This window comes from Giraffa tippelskirchi, chromosome 11 (assembly GCF_054371585.1).
Source record: "Giraffa tippelskirchi isolate mGirTip1 chromosome 11, T2T-mGirTip1v1.2.pri, whole genome shotgun sequence".
Classification (NCBI taxonomy): domain Eukaryota; kingdom Metazoa; phylum Chordata; class Mammalia; order Artiodactyla; family Giraffidae; genus Giraffa; species Giraffa tippelskirchi.
In genome coordinates this window covers 13992952-14019193 of record NC_137285.1, presented here as the reverse complement: position 1 = coordinate 14019193, position 26242 = coordinate 13992952, and the positions used below count along the sequence as shown (strand labels likewise).

Here is a 26242-nt window from a genome sequence, read left to right as displayed (position 1 = left end):
GTCTTGAATTATGCTAAGTAAAAGAAGCCAGACTCAAAATGCTACATACTATGTGAAACCACTTATTCGAAGTGTCTGGAATAGGCGAATCCATAGAAATAGAAAGTAGATTAGTGGTTGCTTAGGGCTGGAGTGGAAGAATCAGGGGATTGAGAGGGGCGGGGCACTGGTGGCTAAAAGAGTTTCTTTTTGAAGTGGTAAAAGTATTCTAAAATTGATTGTGGTGATGGCTGCACATATCTGTGACTATACTAAAAGCCGTTGAACTGTACACTTTGAATGAGTGACTTTTATGGTATGTGAATCATATCTCAGTAGAGCTGGTGTTAAAAATTTCATTCACTGGGACTTCCCTGGCAGTCCAGTGGTTAAGACTTCATGCTTCTGATGCACCAGACGCAGGTTTGATCCCTGGTCAGGGAACTAAGAGCCCACATGCTGAGCAGCACTGCCAAAAATATCAATAAAAATAAAAAAATTCATTTACTGATAAAGCATAAAAAAGAGGGAGCACGAGTGAAATCTTGGGAGTGGATGGAAATGTTCCAAAAATTGATTTTGGTGCTGGTTGCATGGCTGTGTATATTCACAAAAGTATGTCAAATTTTACATTTAAAATGGGTGAAATAATTTATGTAAATTATATCTCGCTAAAGCCCTTAATGGCAAGGAGGGGGAAAGTAGGCACCAGACTGGATTTGGCCCACGAGTCATGGTTTGCTGATACCAGTCTACATGATGACCATATCAGGGCTCTTTAGCTTTCAAATAGGCAATAGCCCAGCTCAAGCTGATTAAAGCAAAATGAGGAACTTCTTGATGCATTTAACGAAAAGCCTAGAGGAGAGGTGGGCTTCAGGCACTGTCGGATCTAGGAGTGCAAATGTCACCAGAACTCCATATTGATTCCACCCTCAATTTCCATGAAATGGCCACCAGCAGCCCCCACCACATTTTCCCAGCTTCAAGTCAAGCAGAGAAGAGTGAGCAGGGCTTTCCAAAGGCAGTAACAAAAATCATGATGTCCCATTGGTTCTGATTGGGCCACATGCCCACTTCCGATTCAGCCCCTTTGGCTGGGAAATGCAGGGTTCTGATTGGCGAGTCCAGAGTCACATGGTCCCTGGAGCTGAAGGATGCATTTACTGGTACCCAAAGGGACTGTGAATAAGGATGGCAGGGGAGAGGTCGCTCCCTAGAGGAAAACTGGGGAGCTTCGACCAGGGGGAGACTCAACAACAGTATTCACGAAGTATTTCTTATGCCAAGTATTTTTGCTTAAGCAGTTCCAAAACACCAAAGGAGTTAAATAAACATTGTTAGTCATGTTCTGTCAATGACAAATTGAAGCCCCCAAGAGTGGAGACAGCCTGCAGGTCACTGGCAAAGCAAACCACCCCCGCCCCCCAGCCCCGATGGCTTCACCTTTGCTCTCAGCATGAGGTTTAACTACCTGTGAGTCAAGACAGAAGGGGTCATTTATTCAACAGACGGTTATTACAGCCAGCCACGCACACCATGTCTGTAAAATTCTCCGAGATCAGGAAATTGAAAGGCTTAGAAATTAAGGGGCAGACATAAAGACTGTGCAGCGAGTACAGGCTGGTTCTGGGCTCTGGGGGCCGTGCCCCATGGCCCAGATGAATCTAGCCTTTCTTGGGGCAGTAGCAGAATCTTGAAAGGTCTCCCTCTACACTACCAGCTGAGCCGCTGTCCTCACATCCCCAGAAGGGGAAACAGGGTCAGATTAAGAGGGAATCGGAAAGCTGGCGTCCTGGGTCCTAACCTCAGCTCTGATGCTGACTGGCCACTTGTGTGCCTGGGCCTCCGCGTCCAATGAGAAGGAGAGCCTTTTCACTGACTTTTCCCCTCCGCCAGCCTTCATCTGACCCGGCCCACTTCTGTACCTGCCTCACCTCCCCTGGCCCCTGATCTCCCACCCCTTCATTGCCCCTCTGCTCCTTCCGTATATGCGGCTCCTTCCCACCTCTGAGCCTTTGCATGTGCTGTTCGCTCCGCGTGGAATGCTCCTCCTCTCTCCACGTCTTCCCAAGTCTAGCACGTCTGGATCCTTGGGGATCAGCTCAGGGAGATCTGCCCTGGGCCCACGTGCCCTCAAGCCCCAAGGCAAGACCCCCAGGGCTCTCTCTCTCTCTCTCACAATACCCAGTTTTGTCTTCTCAGCAGTAGGGCCGTGCTCCAAGATGCTCAACAGGTGTTTATTCTTTGGACGGAAAAAATTATAGGACAAGTAGGGACAATGTGCATGCTTGATCCAAACTCCAAGGAGGGCTCAGTGCCATCATCCAGCCCCCCAAACTGGGGCCCAAGTGTAGGGGGATGTTCAGTGGGTCCTGACTTTTCTTTGTTCTCCTTGTTTCTCCCAGCGAGTGTCGGTCCTGCAGCTGAGCTCGTGTGACCTCCCTCCCCTGCACCTCCCCACGGTGCTCTGTGCCAGCAGCCAGGACAGCTGCCCCACCCCCAGCCAGGGTGGGCACAGGGCCTAAACACCTCCCTTCAGTCAAGACCCTTCCACAGATCCTGCCAGCTCCATCCTCTGTCCCTTTCCAGACCAGACTCGCTCCTTCCCTGCCCTCTCCTTGCCTGTACTCATCTTGACCACCTCCCTGCCGGGTGCCTGAGGCTTCTCTCTGCAAGCACGTGCAACACTTATGTTTCCTCCAGGCACCCTGCCTGGCCACCTGTGTTCTGGCTGATTCTTTTGCCTCAGTACCCTTCTCCATTGTGAGGCTCTTTGAGACCCCACCTCTCAGTGCATCCTCTTTCCAGATAATTCTTTGAACTGCCACCAAAACCCAGCCCTAATGGGGTTGGGAGTCCCTTTTCTCTCCTGAGGTCTCTCCATCCACTAAATGCTGCAGCAAACCTTCCTGCACTGGAAGGGATGACCTGCCACCCTCCCCCTGACTAGACGTGAGCATCTTGAGATCAGAAACGATGTCACTTGTCTTTGCCATCACTGCACCTGCGTGCCTGGCGCACAGCAGCTGCCCAATAGATGCTTTCCTGAATGATAGATGTATGCATGCAAGTATGCCCGCGAGTGACCTGGAGGCAGGAGCTGTGTCCAGTGTCCCCAGTGCCCAAAAGAGTCTGGCCTATGGTGAGCTCTCAAAAAATATTCAGAGAATGGATGAATGAAAGAATGATTCCTTCAAAGTCCACCTGAAGTTTCCACCTCCACGTAGGGTGACCAGGTGTCCCTGTTTGTCCAGGCTATGGGACTTTTGGTACTTAACCCCGGCACGTCCCAGGCAAACTTGGGTGAATTAGTCATGCGATGCTACCTACTGCCTCCGTGACCCCGTCAGACCTGATCCCAGTCAGGCAGCGCTAAATTCCAGTCACTTGCTATTGTCATGTATTTTAATAGTTTTCTAATAATTTCACACATTTGTGGCCAATTTTACTAGAGGGCAGAGGCCATCTTTCCTTACGGCCCACTATAACCATTCAGGGCCAGACAGAAACTGGCTTGGAAAGATCTTCATCTCCCTCATCACCATTTCCTAAAGCCTTGTCTAGGCTCTTCTTGTACATTTTCTTCTTTAATTCTCCCAGTGACTATGAGAAGAAGGAATTTTCTTTCTCATTTTTCAGAGGAGGCTGTTTTCAAAGCCCAGAGTTGAAGGCAAGACCAAGGAAAACACACACCTTGGAAGTCGCGGGACTTAATACTATCAGAGGTCGTAGCTTTTGCTGAAGCAACACCCAGGAGAGCAGCTATGTCCTGTGGGGCCCAGGTCCTGTGGGGTCTGGTGGTCTCCTGAGCCTCTGTTAGCCCCTGAATGCATAGCTGGATGAAAGCCCCCACCCTCCCCCTCCCCCCACCCTAGACAGATCTTCCAGCTGCCAGGGCAGGAACCTGACTTCTCTTCTGGAGAGCAGAGAATCAGTGTGATTCCTAGGTGGGGACAAAAGTCACTCTCCAGCTCTGGAGACTGGATGGGACCGGGTTGAGAGCCAGGCACCCTCCCTCATCTCTGACAGTGGTGCCCCCCATTCCATCAGACCCAAGAGCATGCAAAACGGGTCCCCTAAGGCCAGGAGGTTGTATTAGTCTCCTGAGGCTGCTGTAACAAGTTAGCTGGAACTGGGGAGTTTAAAACAACAGAAATGATTCCCTCTCGGTTCTGGAGACCAGACGTCTAAATTAAGGGTTCCTATGGAGGCTTTAGGGGAGAGTGGGTTCTCTGCCTCCTCTTAGCTTCTGGTGACTCCAGGCTGTCCTCGGTGTTCCTCAATTTGCGGCTATGTCACTGCAGTCTCTGCCTCTGTCTTCACACCACCTTTCTCTCCTTTTGGCTCTGCATCCTCTCCTCCTCTTATAAGACCCCAGTCATCAGATTTAGAGCCCATTGTAAACCCAGGATGATTTTACCTCAAGATCTTTTGACCAAATTTCCAACTAAAGTCACACTCAGAGGTTCTGGATGGACATGAACTTGGAGGGACCCTATTCAACCCAGTACATACAGAGGTTCATTGCCTTGGGTCCTCCCAGTGTCTGCTGAAAACCTTACCTGCTTTCCTGTTGCCCTCCCTCCACAAAACACTTCCGCAACTGCTGTAGGAGTGGCAGCCACATCCCCCTCCCCCCAGCCCATAGACCCTCCCAACATACCCATCCCACCCTCCCAGGTTCCTGGAAGTCTAAAGGCTCCAGGACAAGCCCCAGGTGCTCGTGGGAGACGCGCTGGGAAGACCACAGTTGCAGAATCCCAGCATGCGAAGGAGAAGAAAAGTGCTGACTTAAAAATCGAAACCCTGACAGCTGTAGCACTTTTCAACTCTGCGATGGGCCTGTTGGCACTTGTCAGATCCCAGCACGTTTGCTAATGTGCATTTTCATCAAAGGGCCGAGCCTGCCCCAGCTCCCAGTTGCCTGCCTCACCTCTTTGCTTCCACTTCCTTTGCTGGGTTGGTCCTGCCTGTTCTCTTTCCTGATTACTGACCTCCCCTCCCCTTTCTCTCTCTCTCTCTCTGTCTCACAATCTCTCTCCTCCCCGGAGCCCCTTCCCCCAGGGTTTTCTTCCTTCTGTCTTCTTTCCTTTCTGACTCTGGCTCCCCTCTCCTCCTCTTCACTTGGTTCAGCAAGATAAACACTTGTGGAGCTGCCTCAGTAAACTGGGGGTTTCGAGAGTGAGGAGATGGAAAGACAAACAAGAGGGGTTACACTCACCACCCCTTCCTGCCCTGCTCTGTTCTCTGCGTCGCTCTCCTCTTCCTCCCCCTCCTTGCTCTTGGGATCACCTCTCTCTCTTCCATTGTTCAGACCAGTTGAACCTACTCTTTCCTGCTTTGTGCTAGGCACTCTGTTAGGTGTTAGGGGTGCAGGCAGGACTAAGATGAGGTCTCCGCTGTCTTGGAATCTCCTTGTGTTTTTCTCTCTCTCTTCTTTTCTTCTTCCTCTGTCATCCCTACATTTTACTCCTCCCAAACCCTCACCACCATTATCCATCGCCTTCGCCCAACCCTAGGCAAAACAGGTGGGGTTCTAACTGCATGGCTGCTCCACTGACGGAGCCAGGCCCTGCCGTGTTGCCTGATGGTGCTGGAGCCGCCGGCTGGGAACAGCTTGACGTATGTGGACAGACAGAACCCGAAAGGCCCTTGCCCCTGCTGGCCCCTGCCCAGAACTGCTGATCACCGATATGTCTGACGGCACAGGAGTAGTTCTGAGAGGCTTCGGCCCTGCGGGCAGCCGGGAAAGGCTGATGCAGGTGGACACATGATCAGGAGCAGAATGGAAAGTTCTCTGGCTGGCTCTGAGCTGGGGTGGCTGATTGGAATGGAAGTGCGGGGTCACTGGCTGGCTAGATGCTGGAGGGGGAGATTGAAGCCAGGTGATACCCAGGTGCTGGATACCATGGCTAAAAAGGAAATCAGGAGTGGAGGGTTACTGGGCTGGAGGGCTCAGGACCACCCTTGCCTGGGCTGCTTCCCTGAATATCCAGGAGGTCAAGAAGAAGGCAAACACTGGATCTGTTCACTGTACTTAAGCCCACTCCTCCCACCTCCTCAGTATGTATTAAACCCGAACGATGACATCAAGCGTGGGGCTCCCCTTTCTCTTGCTGGATTGGTTCCCCAGTGGTTATGTGATCCAGTGACAGCCAAAGAGACCCAGGGGGAAAGTCTGCTAGGGCTTCTGGGAAAACTCCTCTTCCCTCCTAAGAAGGTGATGCTGGTCGGTCATGATGTTTGAATGTGATGTTGCAAGTCCTGCAACCTGAGAAGGTCAGGTCTGAGATGGGAGGAACTGGTGACCTTGAAGATACAATGCAGCCATGGGCATCACCCCCAGAGTGTGCCCTTCCCCGGATGTTTTATTACGTGACATAATGAATCTTCTTATTGGTTAAGGTCATTTGAGCTGAAGTTGTGTTGTCGGTAACTTGCAGCCTAAAGCATCCTTAAATAACACACTAGACTCATTAGAGATCATAATGCCTAGACCTCAGGATTGCTGTGAGAATTCACGAAAGGATGCATTTAGCTCAGTGCATGGTACATAGGAAGCACTTCTAAACATCACTGTAATCATTGCTTACCTATGAATACATTGTAGATTATACACTATTAGCAGTCAGTTATACATGGGAGTCATTAGTGCTGTTTGCCAAATATTTCTGGTTCTCTTCCCTTGCAAGTATAATGCAGTAGTACAGGCAGACCGCTGAGTTACTGCGGGTTCCGTTCCAGCGGAATGGAATAATAAGGTGAATATTGAAATAAAACCAGTCATGTGAATTTTTTGGCTTCCCAGTGCATATGAAAGTTATATTTACACTGTACTATAGTCTATTAAGTGTGCAATTGCATTATGTCCAAAAAAAAAAAACCAATGCACATATTTTGACTAAAAGACACTTTATTGCTAAACCAACATCTGAGTCTTCAGCAAGTCGTAACCTTTTCATTTTAGTCACATCGAAGGTCACCAATCACAGACCACCATAACTGATATATAATAATAACAACCAAGTTTGAAATATCACGAGACTTACCAAAACGTGACAGAGACAGGAAGCGCCTAAATGCCGTGGGAAAAATGGCGTCTGCAGACTTGCTGGACGCAGTGTTGCCACAGACCTCCCATTGGTTAAAAATGCGGTATCTGTGAGGCACGATAAAACGAGGTATGGCTGTCCTTGGTTCCTTCACGGGCGGGAGAAGCCATGTGACTATTCACACAGTCTGGCCCTGTTCCCACCACCTCCCAGTACCCGGAGTGGGCCCTCTTTTCGTCAGCGTTGCCCTGTGCCAGGTTCCCCAGAGCTGCAAACGTTGCCTCCCTCAGTGACACTCAGGCAGGGGCGTCCGGGGCAAAGCTGGCTGGGTTCCAGAGGCCCAGGCTGTCTCTCAACTCACACTTAGCTGTTTCCCTCCGTGGCACCCACACGGCACCTGGGGGCAACTTGGCGCGCTGAACTCATCACCAGGCCCCACAGGACTGGTGTAACTTGGAGCTGCTCTTTTTATCCAGCTTTTTCTGTGTGATGAAGTATTTCTAGGGGGCCCCAAATTGTTCCTCCTGCACTCTGGCTTCTATAGGTTGTTGTTGTTTAGTTGCTAAGTCGTGTCGGACTCTTGCGACCCCATGGACAGTAGCCCGCCAGGCTCCTCTGTCTGTGGGATTCTCCAGGCAAGAATACTGGAGTGGGTTGCCATTTTCTCCTCCAGGGCATCTTCCTGACCCAGGGAGCGAATCTGTGTCTCCTGCGTCTCTTGCATCCGCAGGCGGATTCTTTACCTCTGAGCCACCTGAGAAGCCTTAAGCTTCTATAGGGCTTTCCTGTAATTCCAGAGGACAGGGCGCTGTGTTTCAGCCTGGGTGGCAGACAGAGGCTTACCTCAGCCCCCATGAGAAATCAGTGATTATTTTGGGATTGACATGTATACACTGCTATGCATGGAATAGATAACTAGTGAGAGCCTGCTGTTTATCATAAGGGGCTCTGCTCAGTGCTTTGTGGTGACCCAGATGGGAGGGAAATCCATAAAAGAGGGGAGATGTGTATACATATGGCCTATCGACTTCACTAAACAGCAGAAACTAGCATAACACTGTGAAGCATCTATACCCCAATAAATTTTAAAAAATCAAAGAAAAAATAAGCATTGGTGAGGGTGTGGAGGGGTGAGAACCCTTGTGCATTACAGATGAGAATGAAATATGTTTCTATGGCACCATATGCCATAGAAACCAGCAAAAAGCTCAATCTAGAGTAACCCTATGACCCAGCCACCTCACTCCTCAGTTCACCCAAGAGAACTGAAAACGTGTCCACACAAAAACTTGTCCACAAATGTTCACAGCATTATTTATAAAAGCCAAAAAGTAGAAACAACCCAATGTCCACCAATGGATAAACAAAATGTGGCAGATTCAGACAATGGAATATTACTTGTCCATAAAAAGTAATAAAGCGTTGACGCATGCTACCGTGTGGATGAACCTTGAAGGCATGAGGCAATGTGAAAGAAGCCAGCCCCAAAAGGTCACATGTGATATGATTCTATCTGTATAAAAATGTCCAGAACAGGCAAATCCATAGGGACGGAAAACAAATTAGTGGTTGCCTGGGAGTAAGTGAGTAATGGGTACAGAATTTCCTCTTGAGGTGATGAAAATATTTTGGAACTTGGTAGAGATGGTGGTTGCACAAGGTTGTGAATGTACACACTACTAACACAGACTGACTATATACCACAGGGAGCTATATTCAATGTCTCATAATAACCTATAATGAATATGAAAAAGAATATATATATGTATAACTGAATCACTTTACTATATACCTGAAACATTGTAAATCCACTGTACTTCAGTTATAAAAAAAGGATTGTGAATGTACGAAATGCCACTGAATTCTATACTTTTAACATGGTTAATTGTATGTTATGTGAATTTCACCTCAATTTTTGAAGTATCAGTAATTAGAAATGTGTGTGGAGGAGGTAAAGGCAGGCAAGTAAGGACTGTAGAGGTGTGACATCCAGTCCCAGAAATGCCCAAGCCCCCTGCTTGGCCCCAGATGCCTTTCTCATAATATCAATAGAACACAGAGACTGACACACAGTAGGTGCTGTCCTCCCTTCCACCCCCACCCCCACTACCTGCTCACTATATAAAAAAGAAGAAAAAATTCTTTTCACTCCCATCATTACTGCACTTGAACCTTTGGACTGAGTCCTGCCTGCCCTTAGGGAGGGTCTTGTTTACCTCTGTGCCCTGACCACAAGCCTGCACCTTGGGATCTGTGTTACCTTCAGCGTCATGGGAGAAAACGCTGCCCAGTTCCAGCTCCAACTGGTGTAATTACACATTATGCCAGGTCTCACTGCCACTGTTTACAGAGCCAGCATCATAATTAACTGCTTATTAGGGTCTTTCGGACCTGGCTGGGGTTCTCCAGTTGCAGCGATCTACACCGTCTTCTGGCTATATCCCCCTCCCCTGGCCATTCTGGAAAGACCTGGTTTGGGTGGCCACTGGCCGGGAGTCCTCGCACGCCTTGAAAAGTTTCTTCTCTGGCAGTTCCTGAGGCTCCCGGGGCTGGAAGCTCTTCTTGGGAGTGTTGAGAGGAAGTACGGGTGGGGGCAACAGCTGTGAGTCTAGCCACCTCTGTCCCTCTTGGCCGGAACAAGAGAATCTGTTACCTGCCAGGCATGGAATAAGTTGGGTGGAGAAATAAGTAGCTGTATCTCAGAGCCCAAGGGGCTCACAGTCTAGGTGGCGGATGAAGAAGGAGGAAGAGGTGGTCACTTCCTGTAAGATTCTGAGCAAGACCGGCTATGGAATTTTCAGGGCCCACTGCAAAATGAAGATGTGGGCCTTCTTGTTAACGTTATTGAGAACTTCAAGAGAGCGACAGGACATTAACAAGCATCGCCCTTCTAAGGTCCAGGCCCTGTGGAACATTACAGGTGGTGCACCTGTGAAGCTAGCCCTGGCTCTGAGCCTCAGTAACAGCAAACGTGAATTGAGCAGTTACTGTATGTCCATGGCAGGAGACAGCAGGGGTTAGGAACACAGATTCCAGCTCTGCCTTTCATTCTGTCTGTAAGCATGGGCAAATTATGTAGTCTCTCAGTGCCTCAGCTTTCTCTTCTGTAAAATGGGGGTGACACCAATTAAAAGTGAAGATCTGTGCCTGGCATGTAGTAACCACTATGCAAGCATTTACCATTATTCGCAAGGATGAATTTAGTTGATCTCCAGAGCAATCTAGGGGATGGATGCTATTACTATACCCAGTTCCAGGTAGGGAAACCGAGGCACACACAGCTTAGATAACTTAACCACAGCCACTCTGAGGCAAGGCTCATATTTGAACCCAAATGCTCTAGCATCTGGGCACAGAAGAGGGGGAAGATCAGGAAGAAGAAGCAAGAGGGGAAGGCCTTGAGTCCACTCTCAGGGGTCTGGGGGACACACAGGACATCCCCGCTGTGCCTGGCTGTGAGCGCATGCATGGACCCTCCTTTGTGCTGGACACTGTCTTACCACTTGATTCACATCTCAGGGTGTGTTTGATGATTTCCCTTGCAGATGAGAGCCCTCACCCAGCTCCAGGAGACGTCTCTGGGCCAGCGTCACCCAGCCAGGAAGGGACGAGTCAGAGACTGCCCTCTCGGCTCTCTTGGATCCCAAACTCCTGGCTCTTTCCTGCCTAGCCAGCTCCCCTCCGGAAGGAAGCTCTGCCCAGAAACATGCCCGGTTGGCACTGCTCAGCCTGGGAGGCTCGGTCAGCCCAGATCCCATGAACGCCACCCACACTGCCCTTCCTCTGGGCCATAAAGACCCTCTTCTCTCAGCCCTGCCTGGCCCAGGCAGGTGAAACAGCGAGACCGCCCAAGGTATGTACTCTTCACAGTGCTTACTGACAGATGGGGGGGGTGCTGCTGTAGACCCCTCACCTCCATGATCCTCTGCTCTGTGGCTCTGAATAGAGTCCCCCAAGCCCAGATGTGCAAGGATTGTGGAGCTGTGTCTCCACAGCAGAGGGTTCCCGGGGAAAACTCTCCATGACCGCCTCCTTGGGGCCCGTGACCCGTCCACACCCAGCCTGGCCTTCAGGGAAGCCCGGGCGGTGAGTGAGGTGGACGGTGAGTTTAGCTGTGGCTGTGGGGCAGGGCAGGCCTGTGAGCCACGAGAGGGAGACGGGAACGGGGCCGGAGTCAGCTGAGGCAGGCGTGTCCAGGGACAGTCCCGCCCCTACCGCAGGTCAGTTTTTCCTCTGGAGGAAACCACGCACCCACCACAATCTGCTTCTTTCCTTTTCATTTCTTATTATCTGAATATGAGTTTGGACTTACAAAAAAGCTGCAAGGACAGTATTCCCATATACCCTTCACCTGGATCCCCCAAATGTAAACACTTTATCACATTTGCCTTATCCTTTTTCATTTCTCTCTAGATAGATATACATAGAAGAGGAAGATGTATTTTTTTTTTTCAGAACTGTTTCACAGTAAGCTGCAGACATAATACTGCTTTTACCTCTAAATACTTCAGTGTGTATTGCCTAAAAACAGATGACATTCTCTTACAATATGATATCTTACAATATAATTACCAAAATCAGAGAATGAACTCCAAAACAGCATTCTTATCTAATCACAGACTTTACATGGATCTTGCCATTTGTTCCAACAATGTCCTTCATAACACAAGGAAACTCTGGACCCCATATTGCATTCAGTTCATATCTCTCAGCCTCTTTTAATCTGGAAGTGTTCCTCGGTCTTTCTTTGTTCTTTCAAGGCATTGATGACTTTCTTGTAATATTTATTTATTTGGCTGCGATGGGTCTTAGTTGCAGCATGTGGAATTTTAGGTTGCAGCATGTGGGATCTAGTTCCCTGAAAGAAATTGAAAGCGTTACTGTTCAGTTGTGTCCAGCTCTTTGCGACTCCATGCACTGCAGCCCGCCAGACTTCTCTCTCGATGGGATTCTCCAGGCAAGAATACTGGAGTGGGTTGCCATTCCCTTCTCCAGAGGATCTTTCCAACCCAGGGATCAAACCAGGGTCTCCTGCATTGAAGACAGATTCTTTACCATTTGAGCCACAAGGGAAGCCCTAGTTCCCTGATTAGGGATCAACCCTGGGTTCTCTGCATTGGAGGATGGAGTCTTGGCCACTGGACCACCAGGGAACTCCTAAGACACTGATAATTTTTAAGAGAAGTGGTCAGTTATGTTATAGAATGCCCCCTCGGTTTGGGTTTGTCAGATATTTCTTTGTGATTATTTTCAGGTGTTACACTTTTGGCTGGCTGATCATAGAAATGTCCTGCATTCTTCCCAATGCATCTTTATCAATTTGCCCCATTCTGGTGATGCTAACTGTGATCACTGGGTTAAGGGACCCTTCCATATTTTAAAGCTAAAAAGCAAGCAAACAAGCATATACAGATAGCAAAGCTTGAATTCTAGTCATTCCCTCTCTAGCTCCCAACTCAGAAGTCACAGAAACCCACACCACCATTTTTTTGCCCATTCAGAAAAATATTAATGTATAAGTTATCTACTGCTGCATAACAAACCATCCTGAGACACAGCTGCTTTAAATGTTAACAATGGCTATTTTATTGCTCATGATTCTGTGGGTCAGGAATTCAGGAGGGGCCCTGCTGTGCAGTTCTTCACCTTATGTGGCTACACTCTCCTGGGAGCATGGTTGGATCTAAAAGATCCAAGATGTCCTCCCTCCCCTGTCTGGTAGTTGGTGTTGGCTGTCTGCTGGGGTGCTTGGTTTTCCTCTGTGTGGCCTTTCCAGCTGGATAGCTTGAGCTTCTTGATGTGGTGAACAGAGAAGCTGGAAGACTTCATAGGGCTGAGGTCTGGATGTTGACCTACCTCACTTCTGCTGCGTTCTGTCCTGAGGCCAACCCTGACTGAAGCAGAGGGGAGATGACCCTGCCTTTGGATGTGAGCAGGGGCACTGCCAACTGCAAAAGAGCAAGTGAGATGGGGTTTGTTTGCTCAGCTGTCTTTGGGGACGGAGCACACCAAGGGTGCCTGCTTACTCACCCAGAATGTACAAGAGAGTGCCCAATGAGGAACTGGGCAGTCAGCCTGTGCTGTGCCTTTCCCAGAGGAATATCAGTCCCTATGCTTGGAACGTTTCCTTTTCACTCTCCTTTTCAAGTCTGTGGAATTCCAAAAGCCTTTCTGTTATATAGTGATATCTGTGGAGTGAATTTATATCTACTACTAGGGGCAACAATCCCTTAGAAGAAATGGAGTAGCCCTCATAGTCAACAAAAAAATCCAAAATGCAGTACTTGGGTGCAGTCTCATAAATGACCGAATGATCTCGGTTCATTTCCAAGGCAAACCATTCAGCATCACAGTAATCCAAGTCTATGCCCCAACCACTGATGCTAAAGAGCCTGAAGTTGATCAGTTCTATGAAGACCAACAACACCAAAAAAAAAAAAAAAAAAGGAGATGTCCTTTTCATCACAGGGGATTGGAATGCAAAAGAAGGAAGTCAAGAGATGCCGGAATAACAGGCAAGTTTGGCCTTGGAGTACAAAATGAAGCAGGGCAAAGGCTAACCAAGTTTTGTTAAGAACACACTGGTCATAGCAGACACCCCTTTCCAACAGCCCAAGAGATGACTGTGCACATGGCCATTACCAGATGGTCAGTACCAAAATCAGATTTATGTTCTTTGAAGTTGAAGATGAAGAAGCTCTATACAGTCAGCAAAAACAAGACTGCGAGCTGATTGTGGCTCAGATTATACATATATTATATTACAAAATTCAGGTATAAATTGAAGAAAGTAGGGAAAACCACTAGGTCATTCAAGTATGACCTAAATCAAATCCCTTTTGATTATACAGTAGAAGTGATGAATAGATTCAAGGGATTAGATCTGGTAGACAGATTGCCTGAAGAACTACAGACAGAAGTTCATAACATTGTACAGGAGGCAGTGACCAAAACCATCCCCAAGAAAAAGAGATGCAGGAAGGCAAAGTGGTTGTCTGATGAGGCTTTACAAATAGCTGAGGGAAGAAAAGAAGCAAAAGGCAAAGGAGAAAGGGAAAGATATACCTAACTGAATGAAGAATTCTAGAGAATAGAAGAGATAAGAAGGACTTCTTCAATGAGCAATGCAAAGAAAGGAAAACAATAGAATGAGAAAGATTAGAGATCTCTTCAACCAAATTGGAGATATCAACAGAACATTTCATGAAAGGATGAGCACATTAAGAAGAGGTAGCAAGAATACACAGAAGAACCAAACAAGAAAGGTCTTAATGACCCAGATAACCACGATGATGTGGTCACTCACCTTGAGCCAGACATACTGGAACGTGAAGTCAAACGTGCCTTAGAAAGCATCACCGTGACCAAAGTTAGAGGAGGTGACAGAATTCTAGCTGAGCTATTTCAAATCCTAAAAGATGATACTGTGAATGTGCTGCACTCAATATGTCAGCAAATTTGGAAAACTCAGCAGTGGCTGCAGGACTGGAAAAGGCCAGTTTTCATTTCAGTCCCAAAGAAGGGCAATGCCAAAGAATGTTCAAACTACCATGCAATTGTGCTCATTTCATATATTAACAAGGATCTGCTCAAAATCCTTTGGTTAGGCTTCAGCAATATGTAAATTGAGAACTTCCAGACATGCTTAGAAAAGGCAGAACCAGAGATCAAATTGCCAACATTTGTTGGATCATGGAGAAAACAAGTGAATTCCAGAAAAACATCTCCTTCATTGACTAGGCTAAAGCCTTGACTGTGTATCACAACAAACTACAGAAAATTCTTAAAGAGATGGGAGTACCACATCTCCTCACCTGTCTCCTATATCTCCTGTATACAGATCAAGAAGCAACAGTTACATGAAACAATTAACTGGTTCAAAATTGGGAAAGGAGTAGTCAAGGCTGTATATTGTCACCGTGCTTATTTAACTTCTATGCAGAGTACATCATGCAAAATACTGGGCTGGATGAATCACAGGCTGGAATCAAGATTGCCAGGAGAAATATCAACAACCTCAGATATGCAGATGATATCACTCTAATGGCAGAAAGTGAAGAGAAACTAAAGAGCCTGTTGATGAGGGTGAAGAGGAGAGTGAAAAGGCTGGCTTGAAACTCAGCATTCAAAAAACTAAGAGCGTGGCATCCAGTCCCATCACTTCATGGCAAATAGAAGGGGGAAATGTGGAAACAGAGACAGATTTTATTTTCTTGGACTCCAAAATCACTGCGGATGCTGACTGAAGCCATGAAATTAAAAGACTTGCTCCTTTGAAGAAAAGCTATGACAAACCTAGACAGCGTATTAAAAAGCAGAGACAGCACTTTGCTGACAAAAGTCCATATAGTCAAAGCTATGGTTTTCCAGTAGTCATATATGGATGGATATGAGAGTTGGACCATAAAGAAGGATGAGTGCCAAAGAATTGATGCTTTTAAACTGTGGTGCTGGAGAAGACTGTTGAGAGTCCCTTGGACTACAAGGAGATCAAACCAGTCAATCCTAAAGGAAATCAGCCCCGAATATTCACTGGAAGGACTGATGCTGAAGCTGAAGCTCGAATACTTTGGCCACCTGATGGGAAGAGCCAACTCATTGGAAAAGACCCTGATAACAAGAAAGACTGAAGACAAAAGGAGAAGAGGGTGACAGAGGATGAGATGGTTAGATAGTATCACTGACTCAATGGACGTGAATTTGAGCAGACTCTGGGGAGTGGTGGAGGACAGAAGAGCCTGGCATGCTGTAGTCCACGGGGTCGCAAAGAGTCAGACATGACTTAGCAACTAAACAACAACAACATCTATGGAGCACCTACTGTGTCTACAGGGCCCAGTGCTGAGGATGGAGGCATGAAAATGAGTTAGTCCTTGCTCTCTGGGAGGTCACCACCTAGAGATAAAACTGACTTATAAACAAACCATTGCAGGTGGTTGTCAAGAATGTAGGTGTGTCAAGGGTGGAATCCAGAGGAAAGGGGGGCTGAGTGTGCCTGGGGTGAGGGTGGGGTGGAGTCAGGGGTGCTGGGGATGGGTCACAGAAGAAACCATGCAAGAGTGAACTCCTGAAGAAGGGGCGGATGGACAAGTCAGGCAGAGGGGGCAGCCTAAGATGGGCAGTGGGTGTATTTGGGGAATTACCCCTACCCAGGAATCAGCAAGATATGGTGAGCCCCAGGGGAGAGTGCAGAGATAAGACTGAGGGGTAATCGTTACTAGAATCTACAACCTACCAGCACTGGTATTTCCACTTCCTTCCCTCTTTCCCCTAAGAGTGTTTGTCAGCCCAGTTCTAAGACCTGAGCCTGGAGACTCAGCAGAACCTACATTCAATGCAGACATGGGACAAATGAGGAAGGTGGAGAGGACTTGGTAGAGGAACTAATTTCATTTACATATCTAAGAGCTGGGACAATGAGAAAGGACGTGCTGTCTGGGAGTTTAGGAGTTTGAAATGGGGGATGAGAGAATGGAAGAAGGAGGGGACAGCTTGTATTCAGTGTTGCCATGGGGTTTGGACTCCATACAGTAAGGATTTGATTACTGTTTGATAGCTACACGGCAGTTCTTCACATGCAACTAAGTCATAGAAGGAGCCATATGGGGACCCATAATTTATATGGGTTACATATTTTTATACACAAACACAATAGTCATGAGGGAGGTCACAGATTTAAAAGGAATGTGTTCTTGAAGATCTTTACATAATAAAAACCTCAACTAATCCAAGCATAGCCCTGAAAGGGGTGGTAAGCCTGTCTGTTTATATCCATTAAAACATCCCTAACACATGGCAACTGTGCGCCACCGTTAAAATTTCACTCGAGCCACTCAGTTTTGAAATGATGCAATTACCAATGTCTTCTTTTTTTTAACTGCAGAAATTTGCATGCTTCTACGTTTTGCACCTAACGGGAGGCTTTATTTCATACGTGCTTTTATGTTGCAGTATTTCTGATTTCAAATTCTCTCTTTCCTGTGTTAGACCCACCCACACAAAGAAGGGGAGACATGCAGTGGGACGGTGTCTTCGGAAGAATCCTGTGGTTAAGAGGGGACCCCCGAGGGTTTCTGATGCAGTCTTCACGAGTGAGACAATAAATGCTCTCAAAACAAAATAGGGTTCTGTTTCCAAAATGTTACAATGAAAGGCAATGGAAGGTAACAAAGGGAAATCCCTACTTGAACTCAGACAGGTGGGCTGATTTTCCAGTTTAGGCCAAATAACACAGCAGTGCGGAACTTAGGTTTTTTTAGTCTTTGCCACCTGCCAGCTTTCTGACCTTGGGAGACTCAGTTTCCTCATCTGCAAAAAGTGATTACTAATAACCACCTCAAGGTGGAGATAATAAGTAGCAAGGTTCTTAGCACAGGGCCAGGCTCAGTAAATGCTCAATAACAGGTAGCCATCACAGTTTATTGTTGTTTAGTCACTAAGTTGTGTCCCACTCTGCAACTGTAGCCCGCCAGGCTCCTCTGTCCATGGGATTTCCCAGGCAAGAATGCTGGCGTTGGTTACCATTTCCTCCTCTAGAGAATCTTCCCAACCCAGGGATCAAACCCATGTCTCCTGCATTGGCAGGCAAATTCTTTACCACTGAGCCACCTGGGAAGCCCTAGCCATCACAGTTACCGTTACAACATCACCTTGGCCTCCATACCTTACTTATCTGTTGATGATGTTTTCCCAGCCAGACAGTAAGTCCCTGAGGGCTCGCTGATGTTTACAATCCCAGCCCAGCACACAGAGCTGACCCAGGGTATGTAGAGTGTCTGTTGAACTGCACACAAGTCACCCCACACAGTACCATGCAGGGAGGGGTTGGGGATGGAGGAGGCATTTAATATGCCTTCAGAGCTCTTTCCCCTCTTCCTTCCATCTTCCACTCCCAGGAGCTTCCTTACTATCTCTGGGGTGGGGATGGGGGAAGCAGCCCCCACCTTCTTCATTTCAGATGTGCAACCCTCATTTCTCTGGGCCCCCCCTTCTACTCTAGGGTAGATGGAACACTGATAAAAGTCACTTACCCCCAGGCACTGGGGACTCAAAGGGGCAGATTGGCATTAAAAAAAAATCACAGAGGAGCAAGGGACTGTGGAACACAGAGAAAGTGCTCGCTAATGCTCATGTTAATGAAGGAAATGTGGAGACTTGGGCCAACTATCTAGGGAGACTTTCTGAAAGAATAATCTCCTACCTGCTCAGCCTACAGAGGGCTGGTGCTATCAGCACCCTAAGTATCGGTTTCTGTCCCTAAATAAAGGTTGACTGAGACCACAACTTGGAAAGGAAAGAAAAGAACGTTTATAGCACCTGTTGCATCTCTGACTTCGAATCTTGCCAAATTTCCCAACCCCCAGCATTACTGTGACCTCCATTTTGCAGATTAGGAAACTCCTGCTCAGAGAGGTTAAGTAACTGACTGGAGAACACACAGCCTATAGGCTTCAGAGCTGGTATCCAGACCTGATCTGTGCCATGCTTAGGAAGGCCAGTGTGCTTCCTTGCATCTTTCCCTCCAGCAGAGGCCAACTCAGAGGAATGGAATGTCTGACATTCAAGGGCCTTTCTGAAGAAGCTCCTGGGGGATCTTGACTCATGTGCAGGAAGTCAGTCCCCTCAACCTCCTTGCCCCCAGCCTGCTGGCTTGCTTCCTCCCCAAATCCACCAGATGTCTCCGCGTTCTCAGAACCCACCTTGCCCTCCTCCTGGAGCTTTAGTACATAATGTCCCTGAGTCTGATTTTCCCTTTCCCCACCCCTTTTCCCTTGAAAACGCCTCACCTCCTCAGTGATCCAGACCAAGTGTCTCCCTGAGCTTACGCATATAACTCACACCCTTGTTTTTTTCTCATATTCAAGCAAGGCTGCCATGTACCTTTCTACAGGTTGTGCACTGCACAACTCCAGAGGGACCGTTTGCAAAGATCACAGTGACATTGCCTGGAAAATGGCCATGGACAGAGAAGCCTGGCAGGCTACAGTCCATGGAATCGCAAAGAGTCAGACACGACTGAGCAACTAAGCACAGCACAGCGCAGAAGTTGCGATAATGTCTGTTTGTGGCTGTAAATCTGAGGGTAAGGAGGAAAGCATATCATCACCATACCCAGTGCCTAGGACAGGGCCTTAGCCTTAGAGTATGTTAGTGACTCAGTTGCATCCTGCGGTAGCCTGCCAGGCTCCTCTGTCCATGGGATTCTCTAGACAAGAATACTGGAGTGGGTTGCCATTCCCTTCTCCAGAGGATCTTCCCGACCTAGGGATCGAACCAGGGTCTCCTGCATTGCAGGCAGATTCTTTACCATCAGAGCCATCAGGGGAGCCCCTACTGCTTACCAAATGTTGAATGAATGAATCTTACAAGATACAACTGTAACATACAGAGCCCCCCCCCCCCCATACCCCAGTACTTGCCCTTCCAAACAAGTGTTTCCCCTGCCATAGCCACCCCTCCAGGGACTTACTCATTTATTCCAGGAAAGCTCCCAATGCTTAAAGCCCTTTTGGAACTCCTCTCTGGGGATTTCCTTCAGAGAAAGGCTCCAAGTCACCCCTGCTCATTATTTTGCAATCAAGATCTTTTCTCATCCAAAGTGATCCCAGCCAGCTTCATCTCCTACCTTGTTCATCAGACCTGGCTCCATTTAACCTTGGGCTCCATCCAGAAAGCAGTCCACTCTCCAAGAGTAAGGACCTGCTGGCCGCTGAGGAAAGTCAGGACAAATTGTTGAGGCGCTGAAGGCTCATCAGCAGCCAGTTCCTGAAATACCCTGCCAGGGCTGCTGTTCCCCGGGCCGCCCAGCCGGCCAAGGGTCGGCCTTCCCGGGGGCCTCCTTTGAAGGAGTATGCTTTCTTTGCCATATATGTTCTGGTGTGCAGACTTCCAAAATCCACTTCTAATTTTCAGACTTGCCGAGTGTTAGTTACTGAGAGTTCATTGGGTGCTACAATATTTTATGAAAATTGTCCCCTTCAATCCTTGTAACCATTGGGTGGGATGGATCTAACTCTTCCCATTTTACAGATGAGGAAATTGAGGCTTGGAGAGGTAAAGAGACCTACTTGGGCTGTACTGGGTGACTGAGGAGCTGAGATAAGGACCTGGGTCTGTTTGCCTTCAAAGTCAAACGTTTTGTTTTGTCCTTTTACTATAAGCACCAGCCTTGCTTTTGTCCTTCAGACACTGTTTCCTGTGCTGTTTTGCCATCTTAGAGGCAGAAACCTGGATTTCATGTGATTCACCCTTCATGGAGGCGTTTGTGGCTCTTCTCTGCTGCCAGCAGGAAGTGCTGGATTCCTGCCCCCAGTGCTCCTCTGATGGGGTTCATTTGTGTAAATCCTCCACACTCCTCCCTGGTCTCTGGTTGGGTTAGGGGTGCTGTCACTAGGTATGAAACCGGGATCAAAATGTGGCCCATATTTAGTACTAGGCTCTAAAACAGGTAAAACTGGATTTTTTTTTTTTTTCAATTAGGTACTACAGCTCTTCACCCTTGCATGTTCAAAAGTGTGGGTGACAGAGCATTGGTGATACATTTTAGTTGTTTATTAATTTCTGCCCTGGCTCTGTCCTCCATATTCAATACATTTCAAACATGCTGAGGATTGAAAACTCAGTCAATACCTCCTAAGCACTACTTCATGTTCTAGAACAGGGGTCAGCAATCTATAGCCCTTGGGCTAAATCTAAACAGACACTTGTTTTTGTAAATAAAGTTTTATTGGAGCACAGCCACCCCCATTTGTTTACAGAATGTCTGTGGCTGTTTCCATGCCACAAGGGCAGAGTTGAGTAGTTAACCGTATGACCCTCAAGGCTGAAAATATTTATCCTCTGACTCTTCACTGAAAAAATGCTGTGACCTCTGTTCTAGAAGACATTGGATGTTTTTCCGACTGCCCAGCCTGTGAACCCCCATCTTATAATTAAAGAATCTCCCATCTAATGAGGCAGGGCTCACTGTCTGCTAGAGAACCTGAAAACACAGATACTCACTGCAGTGGGTTGAATAGTGATCCCCAAAGATATGTCCACACCCTAAACCTCCAGAATCTGTGAATCTGATCTGATTTGATAAAAGGGTCTTTGCAGAAGCACTTTAGTTAAGGATCTTGAGATGATGTCTTCCCAGATTATCCAAATGGGCCCTAAATCCAATGGCAGATATCCTTATAAAGAGACACACAGAGGGGAGACACAGAGAGAAAAGTGGGAAAGGCCATGTGAAGACAGAAGCAGAGACTGGAGTGATGTAGCCACAAGGAATGGTAACAGCCACCAGAAGTCAGAAGAAGCAATGAAGAATTCTCCCCTAGAAACTCCGGAGGGAGGGAAGCCCTGCAAACACCTGGAACTTGGACTTCAGGTCCGCAGAACTATGAGAGAACAAACTTCTGTGGTTTCAAACCACCTGATTGCTGGTTATTTGTTAGAGCAGCCACAGGAAACTAATAAACTCACTTTCCCAGCTTCCCTTGCAGCTAGGCAGAGACATACGACTTGACTCTACCAACCAGATGCACTTTCCTGCGTTAAATGGAAGCTAATGGTGGGAGGAAGCAGAAGCCACACCTCTCCTGGGGCCTTCTGCATGCTGACAAGGATGGCATTAGGGACAGCTCTATGGTATTTCAGGGTTTCCCTTGTGGCTCAGATGGTAAAGAATCTGCCTGCAATGTGGGAGACCCGAGTTTAATCCCTGGGTCAGGAAGATACCCTGGAGGAGGGCATGGCAACCACTCCAGTGTTCTTGCTGGGAGAATCCCATGGACAGAGGAGCCTGGCGGGCTGCAGTTTGTGGGGTTGCAAAGAGTCAGACATGACTGAGTGACTAAGCACAGTACATCACAGCACCATGGTATTTTCAGGGCTATCAGTGGCTGCAGTTTTGGTGGCATTGGCCAGTGTCCAGAATTGTTAGTGACGATGGGGCATGTTATTGTATCTGTGCCAGAGGGGACAGTGGCAACATCATTATTGGATGACTTTGTGGGTAATTTAGGATGTAACTTCTGCCTGCACAAACTCCAGGCTTAATTCACCAACTGAAAATTCTGCAAGCTACCCGCTATCCTCGGGACTTATTTATTTCGTGATACAATTAGCCAGAGTTTGTGTCTATTGTCTTCAGGGCTGCACTAAGGGGCTTCCGCTCAGTGCAGAAGGACCAATGGTTCATTCCTCTTCCCAGCTCTTTATTCAGCAATGTCATGTTGGTAGCTTGCAAGTGTCAGTGACGGGAGTGTTTACACTATGGAAATTAGCAAGTGCTACAAATCAGAGCTTTTTGTTTCTCAAGGAGTTGATTTATCAGCAGTAACAATGGATGTTTCCAACTAAAGCTCTGATTGATGGAGTATCTCATTTCATCCTTGTATCCAACCGATAAGACTTTATCATCGTCTTTCTACAATGAGCAGTCTAAGAGAGACAAAGGGATTGTTCAAAGTTATACATCTATGAGGTGATAAATCAGGGGTCTGAACTTTTGATTTCCCATCCTCTAAATCAAAATAAGGCTAATGACCACTTTTTTTTTTTTTAAGTGAAGATTTAAAGCTAGGCTGCACAGAAAAAGCAAACAATAAAAACCACACAAACCTCCACAATACCCAAGGGACATTGTCTGGCCTAAACTCATCCAAATCACCCAGGGTCTTGCAGAAGGGTCCCTTCTGGCAGAAAGTTTTCAGGTGAAACTTTGGTTTCAGAGGCATTTCAGTTGGACCTGAAGCGCAGTCTACCTTGCAGTTAAAACTCCCTTGACGCTTTCAACGAAAAAGGTGACAGCCCTCCAAGTTTGGAGAGAAATAGACAGCAGGTGCAATGAACAGGCTTGAGGGAAGCAGACAGTCTCACCTTGATGCTCTGAGTCCAAGTCTTGCACTGTGGGCACTGACAGATTTACCATTAGCAGGATCCATCGAGAGCCTCGGAGCCTCATCTCCAAGAGAGAGATTTATAATGCCCACACAGCTGTTAGACCACGGCTCCAGCCAGATACCGCATCCTGGGCAGCTTCCTGTCGGAAGACGCATCCTTACTGGGAGAGGCGGGGGAGGCCGCCCGCACCCCCTGTCCTCCACTATCCTGACTTCATCCCCGCTCATCTCCTCTCTGCCAGGACCACAGCTAGAGAGCTGTAGGACCAGGCTACTTCCTAACCCCTGACCAGAGAGAAACCCATGAGAACCTTTAGTGGGCCCAAAGACCCAAGGCCAAATGACCAGCCCCTTCCCTTCCCCCTTCCTTTTCCTCAGAAACCTTCCTCAAGCAATCCTGTGGGCCTCTGCAGCTTCAGGTTGAATGTAAGAGCAGGGAGGCCCATTTCTGTCAGGAAACAGCCCCCTGGGGACTTCTTAACTGGTAGCTGGTGGCCCAGAGGCCCTTGTGCCAATCTGGCGTGATGCTGGGTGAGTCATCTTACCTCAGGGAGGCTCCCGAGGAACCAGGCTGCACCTCAGTCTTCCAAGACTAGGTTCAACTGTCAGGGCCGCCCTCCCAACTTGACAACTCGGCAAGGTTCTTCTTCTATTCTTGTTTGCTTGTCTGGGATCAGAAAGCCCTCCCCTGTCACCCCATGTCCCCGGGGACCACCACAGCAGTTCCAAGACTCTAGGGCTGGGTCTACTCTCCCCAGAGGCCCATCTTACCGGGGAAGCACCAGAGAGGGATATGTCAGCCTCGGCTTGGACATGGTGAGCAGACTACATTCGTTACCACCATTCCTGGCATCCACTCCTAGACAGTGGCCCAGTCCCATTTCCCAGGATCTGGCGCATAGGTGGTTCTTTGTAAGCATCTGAGGACTGAACGACCCCCCAACTCACCATTATCATTTCCATCGTCTCAAACCAGTCCATTTACTGATTACATTGATCCAACCAACAGAGCTGCCATTTTGGGCCTCTTACTATGGGCCTGCAGCCTGATATTTGTCATCACAAGAGAGTGTATTACTGCAGCATCATTTATTCAGGCCCACGCAGCTGAGATTCAGCAGAGGGGGGATTGGAACCCAGGTCTATAGAACTCTGGGTTTCCCTCCAAACTCAGTTCCTTTCCAGGACACCTTCTCCCATCAAGCCGATCATCTTTTTCGGGGTCTGCAGACACACAGTCTTAGTCCAGATCCTTCAGAGAGTAAATTTTTGAAAGTTCCATCTTGGAAATTCCCTGGCGGTCCAGTGGTTAGGACTCTGAGCTTTCACTGCTGAGGGCCCAGCTTTGATCCCTGGCTAGAAAACTAAGATCTCACAAGCCATGTGGAGTGGCCAAAAAAAACCCCCCAAAACAGTAATTAATTAATTTTTTAAAAAGTTCTATATTGAAGTCAGACATTCTTGATACAGGGGTTCTCAGAACCCTTTCAGCCCACATCTCCAAGGCTCCCCAGGAAGCTAGGAGACAGTGAGCTCTTAGCAGGAAATCTTGTCGCTGTTTTTATGGAGTCGCTCTCCTCCCTTAGCAGCAGTGGCCTGGAGGGTCCAGGAGTGTGGGGTGAGTTTTCTTAGCCCCCTTAGATCTTTGAGACTCTTGGGATCTCCACTGCTAGGGAAGTAATCTTTTCACAGGGAGATGATGATGATGGTGGTATTATGACTCTTATGGTTACCACTGCTAGGGTCTGCGCCGTATTCTGCGCTATGCTCTCCTACATCTAATTAGTCCTTAATGAACCCTGTGCCAAAGGACACTATCCCCATTTCACAGATGAGAAAACTGAGGTTCCTGTCACAGGACTCAAACCTTATTCCGACCAGTAAGCCGCCTCTTACTCCACATGGAGTAAGAGACACATGGAGGGAGAGAAGAACAGCCCTGTGATCACAGACGCGGGAATTCTGCTTTGATTTTAGGTTGAGGCTGCACATTCCTGGGGCAGGCCTCCGGTGGGGTCTGAGAGCAGGAAATGACCATATCTGGTGTTTTGTGTCCACATGACACATGGACATCAAGGCATGTCTCGATGCTTCCGGACAAAACCGACCACGGAAGAACCTTCCAGAATTGATCTTGCAACCTGCCTCCTTGGCCTGCAGGGCTTTGCCCTGGAGACATCAATAAGAGATTCAATTTACTTCTGTCCAGAAACCAGTAGGGCCTCCTTGCCCCCAGGTAAGTGGGGACCAGCGTGGGGCCAAGGCTTCCCTGAGCCTCCCTTTGACCTGTCAGTGGATTCCTTCAAATCACCCCAGTTTTCCTGTGTTTAAAAAGAAGACTAATCACAGCTAAGCAGTTTGAAGTCCTGGTCTGAAAAGCGTCATTATTATTTGAGGGTCTTGGCATCTCAGGGCCTGAAGAAAAAGAACAACAACAACAACAAAATAAAACCACATTGATTTCTCATGCAAATTGGGTTTGAAGAGGATCCCGGGCTCTGGCTCTCTGAGTTCCCAGTCACCCACAGAGGAGGGCACACCCCAGGGGGGCTGTTGCCCTGGGCAAAGAATTTCCTCTCATCAAGACAAAACACCAGATATGGTCATTTCCTGCTCTCAGACCCCACCGGAGGCCTGCCCCAGGAATGTGCAGCCTCAACCTAAAGTCAAAGCAGAATTCCCGCGTCTGTGATCACAGGGCTGTTCTTCTCTCCCTCCCTTCCCTTCCCTGCCACCGCCTCTTCCCACTATGTGTGTACACATGCACACGTGTGCGTTCACAAGCACACACAGTTCTCACACGGACACACAATGCATTTACAGACGCTCACATCCACGCACACTCACTCACTCCCTCACTGGCCCTTCCCTGTCAGTACTTGTTTCTCTCTGGCATCATTTTCCTCGACGTTTTCTTTGTGGTTTTGCCTGTTAATCACCCCCGCTCCCAAGACCCTGGGATCTTCAGCCAAGATGTCGAAATACCTGATATATTTGCTTAGAGAGACAAGAGCAGATGCACCTCGGGTTTGATGGAGACTTGCTTCTCGTAAGTCGGCTATCAACTTCACCCTGCCCCCACCCTGCCAAAAAAAAACAAAAGGAAGGAAGTGGATTCTTTAAGGCCTTCTCCCTTCCTGGCACTGGGCACAGCCTTCTCTCCCTCTCAGCCACCCTCAGAGATCCAGATTATTTTTTTCATGTCTCAGATGAAGAAATCAAGGCACAGAGAACTCGGTGACTCGTGTTAGGTTAATGAATCTTTTCAAAAAGTATTTAGTGAGTACCTACTGGGTGCCAGGCCCTGTCTTGGCAGTGAGG

General features: G+C 47.9%; 1 long non-coding RNA gene across 1 annotated transcript; it reads right to left on the bottom strand.

The window, feature by feature from the left end:
• Nucleotides 1-22568: 22568 nt before the first annotated feature.
• Nucleotides 22569-26005, bottom strand: LOC145525846 (uncharacterized). The gene is made up of 3 exons (XR_014068448.1): nt 25907-26005; nt 23870-25336; nt 22569-23061 (listed from the first exon to the last, which is right to left on the bottom strand). It is a non-coding gene; the product is annotated as an uncharacterized LOC145525846 (long non-coding RNA).
• Nucleotides 26006-26242: the final 237 nt, after the last annotated feature.